This window comes from Piliocolobus tephrosceles, chromosome 15, assembly GCF_002776525.5.
Source record: "Piliocolobus tephrosceles isolate RC106 chromosome 15, ASM277652v3, whole genome shotgun sequence".
In the NCBI taxonomy this organism is placed as follows: domain Eukaryota; kingdom Metazoa; phylum Chordata; class Mammalia; order Primates; family Cercopithecidae; genus Piliocolobus; species Piliocolobus tephrosceles.
This window is the reverse complement of record NC_045448.1, coordinates 10,568,512-10,578,737: the sequence shown is the minus strand read 5'-3', so window position 1 is coordinate 10,578,737 and position 10,226 is coordinate 10,568,512.

Here is a 10,226-nt window from a genome sequence, read left to right as displayed (position 1 = left end):
GTGCTCAGAAGTGCAGCCTGAAAGGAGAGTGAGGCACTGCCTCCTTTTGAAATCACACAGCTGCTGCTGAGGCCCCAAAGAAAGATAAAAATTCGCTGGGATCTTTCCCCAGATCTGCGTTGCTCTCACTGTAGAAGCTGTTTGCAACAATATTTAGAAAACACCTAATGCCCAGTTTAAATCTTCTTTAGAAGCCTGGGAGTAGGGGAAGGGAGAGGAAATTATTTTAGAATTCCGCTTCCCTGTGGCAACATCCAAAGATAAGAGAAACACAGAGGGCACTGGAGGGACCTGGAAGGAGGCAAAGATTTCTCTAAACCAGCGCCTGGGGCTTCCAAAACCGCATACTGGCTGCCACTTCAGGATCCTGGCACCCGGAGCTCCAAGCTCCACTTCCAGACATTTGGTGGCTTCCAGCCCTGGGGATGTCATTTAACCTTTCTAGCCTTGATGTCCACATCCACTTAACTTTGTAAATCTCCCTGCAGAGCCCACTGTACGTCAAGGGCATGCCCTGGAATCCAGGCCCTGCCTCCGGGAGTTCCGATCTGTGTATGGGTGTCAGAGGCACGTGTCTCTATTCATAGGGGCTTACAAGGCTGGCGCCAGCCATGCTGGCATTCTGGAAACTTCTGAGAAGGGGCTCAAGCATGTTCTGAGAAGAGGGCCCAGCCCCCTCTACCTGGCAGAAGTCAGGGAATGAGCCGCTGTGGGATTTTACGGTTCTGGGGGCCTCTCCCCTTGGCTGTGAGGCTTATTACCCCACTGTGGTGATGGACTGAACAACCCCAGTGAGGATGGGGGCACACCGAGCTCAGAGACACAGCAGCAAAGTGGGGGCCTGACAAAGCTGCCTCCCAGGCCTGCTGATCAGGAAATTCCAAACAGGAGAAGGTGATTAACAGCTGCGGGAGCGGGAAGAGGGGAGGGGAGAGGAACGGGACAGGGAAAAAGACCCTAAATCCTGGGCCTGTCCCGGGGGCAGGAGCTAGCCTGACCAAAGTGAGCCTAGAGGCCATACTGACATGGGCCCCTTCTGCAGAGCTGGCCTGTCAAGGGGGCTGGGCAGGGGCGGCAGCCTCGCTGTCACTGCCACACAGCCTGGGCCCTGCATGGACCTGGCCAGGCCGGTGAGGGGATGCTTTCTGACTGCTCTACCTCTGGGGAATAAGGACTCCTGGCCTTTCTCCACGCCCCAATATCACCTGTGGGCTCCCTCCTACCCCTCACTTTTCCTTTTAGGGAGAGTGACCCCAGAGGGCTGGAGCTCTGGGAGCCTCCAGAGCTTCTGTGGATCTCAGTGGCTGGGGAGCGGGGCGGGGGGGTGAGAACAGCGGGGAATCGACTTTGCCTTTCCTGCGTCTGCCCAATGTCCCTGGGAGCCCAGGTGATCCTCACCGCCTCCTTTCCCTGTTCCTGTGACAAGCCGCAGCCTGGCCTCCAAGCCAGCTTCCGCCCTCCCCCGCTACCCCCACCCCCGCCCCCCGTCTTCTGGGGTCGCCCTCTTCTGCCCTGGACCCGACTTCCTGGGAGGAAGATCGAGGCGGGAGATGCTGACTGCAGGATTCAGCCAGCCCGGGACCTGAGCCTGGGCCCCCTCAGTCCACCACAGCTCCGATTTTTTAGTGTAGATGTTGTATGTAAGTACAGCACATATAGAGGAAAGCGCACGAGTCCCGAGCGCACAGCTCAAATCCCACACGCATCACCCGAGCAGCCTGCGCAGAGCAAGGGCAGAGCGCCCCCTTGCGGTCACAGCCTGTCACTACTCAACCGAGGGTGCCCGCTGCAAGGTTAGGTCTCCTGGCCTAGTGCTTCATCCAGGAATTAATAGAATCCCACCAGGTGGTGTTTGTGAGGTGTAGATAGTGAGGATATCTGCAGCTGCAGTCTGCTCATTCTCATGGCTGCACTGCATTCCACTGTGTGAGCAGAACACAATTTATCCTTCCACTGCTGATGGGCATTTGGGCGGTTTGCAGTTTGGGGTCTGGCCAGTCCTGCTGCTATGAGCATTCTTATGCCTGGCTTTTGGTGAATTCACACGCCTGTGGGCTGAGTATGTGCCTGGGGTTGGGATGCTGGGTGGGTGTGTCCATTTCAACATTGATGGCAGCATTGTTGTCTATTTCACTCCCCGCCATATCCCCACCACCTGGAATTGTGCCTGGAATATCGTAGGGGCTCAGTAAATATCTGTTGAAATGAATTCTCTCTCTTTCTCTCAATCTCTCTTTGTTGTTGTTGTTGTTGTTTGTTTGTTTGTTTTGGGTTTTCTTTGGTTTGTTTGTTTTTTGTTTTTGTTTTGTTTTGTTTTTTGAGACAGGGTCTTGCTCTGTTACCCAGGCTGGAGTGCAGTGGCACCATCATAGTTCCAGGGGACCCTGGCTTGTCCCCCTCTGCCCCCAGCGCCCAGCAGAGAGCCTGGCACTTGAGGAGAGTGAGGTTTGAGGGGACAGGAAGGAGAGGACATTCACACCCCATGACTGGCTGCCCAGGGCAGGACAGCAGGGGTCCAGGAAGGTGACTGGGATGAAGAGGAGGACTATGGCCAGGAGCTGGGTTCCGCTTGGAAACTGCATCCTGTAAGGCCCTAGAATCTGTCAGACACACAATCATGCGATGAAGGAGATGTTGGTATCAATTAACTCGTGTTCAGTGCAAACTAACCTAACCCTGGACAGTGAGCAGACTATCTGTGTCTGCCAGGCAGGGTGTGGAGGCGAGGGGTACATTGTAGCTGGATCCGAAAGCTGCTTATTGCACTCGAATCAGCAGCTGACGACGCCTCCCATTCAGGCCACCCAGAGGTCTGATCGATGACCTGCCCCTGCCCCAGGATGTGGGAGTGCCAGGCGAAATGCAGTCTTTGCAGCTGCAAGGGAGGGCTCCAGCCACCATGCTGGAAGAGGCTCACAGGGAGAAGGAGGCGGAGAAGGAATGCCACCAGTGCTGCTGATTCTTAGTGAGATGAGCAGTTTTTCCAGGTGGAGCCACCCTCAGAAACGAGCCAGCCCACGTTTCCCCAAGTCAAGAGAGTGCCGTAGACATTGTAACGTGCACGGACCCGGGAGGAGGGCAGCGCCACAGCCCTGGCCACTGAGTCAAGGGGAAGGTGAAGTAGGTGGGGGCGAGTGGCCACAGTGCTCATCAACGCCCGCCCGATCAGCAGACTCATCTGGACTCCAAATGCCAAGGGTGAGGCCAACCCAAACCCACTGCAGTCCGGGAATCCCGGAAAGAGAGAAAGGGGGTCTCACCAGCAGCTGGAGGCAGAGCAGGGTTCGCTGCACTCCCACAAGGGACCTTCCCACCAGCCCCTGTGGCTCAGGGACAGTGAGAGGCTGAGCCGGTGCAGGAAGGGGCTCACTTCTCTGCAGGAGGGAGACGGAGAGGCTAAGTGGGGAGGAATTGAATGTTCTGAAGAATTGACGTGGCCAAGCGCCCGAGGAGACCACAGAAGTGCCCCGTGTGCCTCCTGAGCCACCAGCCGGTGGGGTTGGCACCGGGCAGACCTCAATTCCAGCCCACTCTGCACGGGTGGAGTCCCCATGTGTCCAGGGGCACAGCCACGCCCATACAGGGGGTGACCCAAGGGACTGGAGGGGCAACTCAGTTCAGCTCTAAGTCTGAGGCCACATTCTGCCTCTTTCCTGGAACTAATTTCTCACTTTAACTGAAGGCTTAGGTATCTCCTACAAAATTGCTTTGCCCCATGGGCTGGGTTTTAGATTTTATTTTTTTAGAGAGTGAGCTCCAGAAAACAACTTAGAATCCTCTTTGGTACCTTGGCAGCGCTCCCTGGGCCACCAGGGAGGAAAGGCCTTGCCACTTCCCACAAAGGCTCTGGGTGCACCGTGTCCCTGCGGACGCACTCCTGCCCCACAGCCACGCCCACAGGAAAAGGTGCCCGAGAGAACCTTGACCCTCTGGCCAGAACCGGACAGGCTTGCAAACTCACCGAGTTCCACCAGTTCAAACACAAGCAGCCAGTCAAAGCAAACGGAGAACTGGTAGGCACCGAGGCCCACGGCATTGTGTTCACGGATGCGTTCATTCATTCTAACATTCATTCATTCCTTTTCCCAGGCCGTGCTAGCAGCTGGGACACAACCCGGTCCTGGCTCCTGTCTTCAAGCTGCGCACCCACACTGGAGGGGCAGACACAGATACCCTTCTACACACAGGGACAAGGAGGCAGTGTGGAGCAGGAGCAGCCCCTCCACCTCCCTGGGCCTGGGGTGAGGAAGCTTCCTAAAAGGGCTGCCATGGCTTAAGGGATGAGTGTCAGCCAAGGTAAGGTGGGCAGAGAAGCATCCTAGGCAAAGGCAGCCAGAGAGCAAAGGCGTCCGTGCAAGACGCTTGAAGCACCTGGGCGTGGCGGGAGCACAGAGGACCAGCCCTGCCGCCTTGCGAAGGCATGTGGACTTCACAGTGCCGCCACGGAGCCACTGAGGTCTGATTTGTGCTGTTTTTAGCTGGTCGGAGGGACTGTTTGACCCGACTTCTCATCCTCAGAGGAATCCAGGGATGGATTTCAGAGCTCACCTCCAAATGAGATTTGAAATTGAATCACGTACCATGTCAACATATATACCTACTGTGTACCCACAAAAAATTAAAAATAATTTAAAAAAATAAAGAAGCTGTTGCAATAGCCCGAGCCAGAGATTCTGGGACCTGAACTAGGATTTGTGTGGATGGAGAGGAGAAAATGCCACTTAGGTTTCAAATTTGGCAGGATTTGGTGATTGAGTCACTGAAAGGCAGAAAAATTGTTTCTAATCTCCACACCCCCAACACTGTGCCTTCTAACAAGGGCAGTTCCTGATAAGGACACGATCTGATTGGAGAGCAAAATGTCAACATCCTTGGTGATGAAGGCTTTTGGCCAAATTACAGGCAATGGCAGGCAATGGAAGGAGGAAAATGAGAGCCTGGAGAAGCAGGGCAGAGCCCACCTGCTCAATTAAGAGAGGGGGCAGGGCTGTGAGGCACGGGTGCTCCAGAGGCTGAAGCAGCCAATGGTGCTGGGAGTTGCCTGGGGGCGGGAGGTCTCCATGAGCCAGGGTTCTGGGTATGAGCAGCCCAAAAGAGACCCTGGGAGAGAGGACATCAGGGGAACAAGCAGCTGAGGGGGTTGGCACGACACAATCCCTTCTCCCAGCCCAGAGCCTCTCCAAAACCTCCGGCCAGATATCTCCGTTTTCACAACGCTGGGTAAGCAGATTCTGTCTTGGGGAGTGAGAAAGGCACGAAGGCCTGCTGAAGCCAGTGCAATCCTGGAAAGTGCCCGGAGAGCACCCCAGGAGAGAGTGTGACCTGGGTCACTGCAGACGGGGCTGGGGAACAGCACTGTTAACACGATGACCGTCAGCTCTCCCCAGACCACACCAGCGTCTGGGAGTGAATGAAGCAGGCACCTTAGTAGGCAAGGAGAAAGCCCTGCCTTGCTGACCATGCATCCCAGGCTCCCGGAGCGCCCCTGGGAATCTCTGGACACATCCATGCACTTGTGACCCAGGGGCCAGAGTCAGGGGTCATTTTGCTCTCTGCCCCCTCCAAAGCAGGGGTTTCCTAGTGTAGTACATTTGTGCCCCAAATTCTCAGAGGTGTTTTATTCCCAGCCCCTGTCCTCAAAAGAATCAGACATGATCCAAAGGGGGCTGGTAGGGGACACTGAGACCACAAGGCTGCACCATGCCCAGTGTCGCCTGCCTGGCACAGGCTAGCAGGAGACTGGCATCGTGCTGCCCCTTCTTCCCAGCAGCCATCGGCATGGGTGGAAGAGCGCCCTGGTCCCTGGTGGAGGGCGGGAGACAGACCCTCGCACTCCTCTGGTCTCAGGGTCGTGGGCCTGGGTGGAGGGGGCACCCACCCTGCTGGAACTGGGTGCTCCAGGCTGTGCCTGTGGCCTCAACACTCTGCACTTCTTAAAGGGGAAATGACAAAGTGCCACCTGTTCTTTCTCTTCTTCACCCTCTGAAACTCCTTTCTGCCCAGTGAATTTCTGATATATTTTAATTGAAAAATTGATATACCAACAAAGCAAATTGGGAGTAGGCTGGAATGAATAGTTGGAGCACAGAGGATTTTTAGGACAGTGAAACTACTGTGTCTGATACTGTAAGGGTAGATGTGTGTCATCGTCCATCTGTCCAGACCCATAGAACGCACAACATCAAGTGTGAACCCTGATGTAAACTGTGGGCTCTGGGGGATGATGAGGTGTCAATGTAGGTTCATTGTAACAAACATGCTGGCTGCTGTGGTGTGGGATGTTGACGGTGGGGAAGGCTGTGTGTGTGGCAGGGGGAGGGGTTTTATGGGGAACTCACTGTCCCCCTCAACTTTGCTGGAAACCTAAAACTGCTCTAAACAATGAAGTCTATTAATTTTATTACATTGCATTAAAAATTAAAAATAAAAATAAAAAGATTAAACTTTGACAAACATTGTTTAGTTGTAAAGAATTGCAAGAAAAAAAAAATTTTTTTTTTTTTTTTTGAGATGGAGTCTTACTCCGTCACCCAGGCTGGAGTGCAGTGGCGCGATCTTGGCTCACTACAACCTGTCACCTCCCAGATTCAAGCAATTCTCCTGCCTCAGCCACCTGAGTAGCTGGGATTACAAGCGTGTGCCTCCATACCCTGCTAAGTTTTGTATTTTTAGTAGAGACGAGGTTTCACCACATTGGCCAGGCTGGTCTTGAACTCCTGGCCTCAAGTGATCTGCTCACCTCAGCCTCCCAAAGTGCTGGGATTACAGGCGTGAGCCACCGTGCCCGGCTCTTATATTTCTTCTGAAAACCTACACTGTCATTAAATGTTCAATCACTAAACTTTATTAGTATGTGCCAGACACTGTTGTAGACAGATTTTGCCAGCACACAGGTAGGTTACACTTTCATTAAATTTTCCATTACTAAACTTTATTAGTATATGGCAGACCCTGTTGTAGACAGATGTCGCCAGCACCTAGGAAGGTTCTCCTCTGTTCTCTCATGGAGTCTTCATCGTAGTGAAGACAGATGATAAACAAATAAACATGTAAATAAGGCCAGGTGAGGTGGCTCAACGCCTGTAATCCCAGCACTTTGGGAGGCCAAGGAGGGAGGATCATCTGAGGTCAGGAGTTTGAGACCAGCCTGGCCAACATAGTGAAACCCCTTCTCTACTGAAAATACAAAAATTAGCCAAGCATGGTGACGCATAACTGTAGTCCCAGCTACTCGGGAGGCTCAGGCAGGAAATCGCTTAAACCCGGGAGACGGAGGTTGCAGTGAGCCGAGATTGTGCCATTGCACTCCAGCCTGGGCAACAGACCGAGACTTCATCTCAATCAATCAATCAATCAGACACTTTAGAATTCTGGTCAGTTTTGTGGGAAACTAAACATCGAGTTTGATGAACTGCTCACTGGGGGGCACTCTCGCTTCAGATCACCTGGTGTGAGAAGAGCCTGAAGAGGTGGTACATAAGCTGAGGCTGCAGTGACCAGGGCAGCAGGTCACGCCAAGGCCCCGAGATGGGAATGAACCAACCTGTTGTGTCTGAGGAACTGAAAGAATACTGCCATGAACGGAGGGAAAGAAGGAGGAAGAGGGGTTTGAGGTGACGTCAGAGGCAGGATCTTAAAGGTCTGCTCAGGAGGGCAGATTTTTCTTCTATGTCTTATAAGAAGCCACTGGGAAGATTTCTGTTTGTTTGTTTAACGGTTTTATTGAGATATAATCCACACACCACATGATTCACCCAATTAAAGCATACAATTAGACCTGGCACGGTGGCTCACGCCTGTAATCCCAGCACTTTGGGAGGCTGAGGCAAGCAGATTACCTGAGGTCAGAGGTTTGAGACCAGCCTGGCCAACATGGCAAAACGCTGTCTCTACTAAAAATACAAAAATTAGCCGGGTGTGGTGGCGGGTGCCTGTAATTCCAGCTACTCGGGAGGCTGAGGCAGGAGAATCACTCGAACCCAGGAGGCGGAGGTTACAGTGAGTCAAGACTGCGCCACTGTACTCCAGCCTAGGCAACAAGAGCAAGACTCCATCAAAAAATAAATAAATAAATAAATAAATAATTCCATTATTCAATGGTTTTTAGTAAATTCATAGATATATGCAACTGTCCCCTCCCAACTCCCTGCCCTAGACAGCCACAAACCTACTTTCTGTCTCTATAGACTTCCTAGTTCCGAACTTGAATATGAAAGTAATCATGATTCTTTTGTGTCTGGCTTCTTCCACTTAGAATAATGTCATCAAGGTCAATCCATATCATGGCATGCCACTGTGCTTCCTCCCTTTTCATGGCTGAATAGTATTTCCATTGTATAGACATGACACACCATTTCATTTATCCATTTGTCAGGTGATGAACATTTGAGTTATTTCAGGTTTTTTATTATGATGAATAATGTTGCTAAAACATTCCTGTATGCGTTTTGTGTGGACATGTGTTTTCATTTTTGTTGGGTAGATGCCTGGGAGTGGAATTTCTGGATCACATGGTAACTGTTGAATTATTTGAGGAGCTGTTGGACTGTTCTCCAAAGTGGTTGCCCCATTTTACCTTCCCAAAAGCCAGTGTCAGAGGGTTCCAATTTCTCCACCTCTTCACCAACACTTGTTATTCTCTGACTTTGATTCTAGCCATGCTAGTGGGCATGAAGTTATTTCTCATTGTGGTTTTGATGGACAGTTCTCTGATAACTAATGATGCTGAGCATCTTTTCCTGTGCTTATTGGCCATTTGTATGTCTTCCTTGGAGAAATGTCTACTCAGATCCTTTGCTCATTTTTAAATTGGATCTTTTGTCGTTTTATTATTGAGTTGTGATCATTACTTATACATTCTAGATACAAGTTCATTACCAGACATATCGTTGCAAGTATTTTATCCCACATTGTGGGTTGTGACTTCCTTGATGGTGCCCTTCGAAGCACAAAAGGTTTTAATTTGATGAATTCCAAATTATCTATTTCTCTTCTGTTGCCCATTGGAAAGTGTTAAGTAGGGGAGAGGAGTGAGAACTAATTTAAACTTTTTCAAGAATCCATAAGAGTCTGCTTTGTGGAAAAAGAATTTTAAGATGCTGTATTAGTCAGCGTTCTCTAGAAGGACAGAACTAATAGGATATCTATATAATATGTTATATAGGGACAGAACTAATAGGATATCTATAATATATATATATATATATAGGAGTTTACTAAGTATTAACTCACGCGATCACAAGGTCCCAAAATAGGCCATCTGCAAGCTGAGGAGCAAGGAGAGCCAGTCCAAGTCCCAAAACTGAAGAACTTGGAGTCTGATGTTTGAGGGCAGGAAGCATCCAGCATGGGAGAAAGATGTAGGCTGGGAGGCTAGGCCAGTCTAGCCTTTTCACATTCTTCCACCTGCTTCATCTTCTAGCTGCACTGGCAGCTGATTAGATGGTGCCCACCCAGATGAAGGGTGGGTCTGCCTTTCCCAGCCCACTGACTCCAATGTTAATCTCTTTTGGCAACACCCTCACAGACACACCCGGGATCAATACTTTGATCCAATACCCAATCCAATCAAATTGACACTCTGTATTAACCATCACAGATACCAAGAGTGAAAATAGAAAGACCAATTAGAAACCCAAATCAAACTTGCTTAAACAATAAAAATGATTTCATATTCCAATAACTGGAATGTTCAGCTGAAGGGCGGTCTTCAGACGCTGATCAGGGATTGGCTCCATTTCTCCATGACGGTTTCAGCTCTGGCCGCCTTCAGCTTCATCCTCACGTGGGTTTTCCTCATTTTGTGGGGTAGTTTCCAGGGACTACAGGGATCCATGCTTCTGCCCAAGCAAATGCCACTCTTCTAGCCATTCACCAAAGTCCAGAGCTTCACTCTGATTGGTTTAATTTATGTCACATGCTCACCCTGGAACAATCACTGTGGCCATGCAAATGCCACTGGCCACCTGGCTTAGTGGCTATTGTGGTGACAAACCCCTTCCTGAGCCAATAACTGTGGCAAGGGGGATAGAGTTCTGCCAGCTGGACAACGCTGCTAGAATCCACTCAGGGTTGCTACACAATGGGGAGGGGCAGCAGAACACTTGACAGGTGTCATCGACCACAGACATGTCATCCCGGAATGTAAGCTGCCCCCAGGGAACAGGCATAACCTTGAGTACAGCAGCTCTTTTTAGCCAATGGAAGGACACAGCCATGAAGCAACA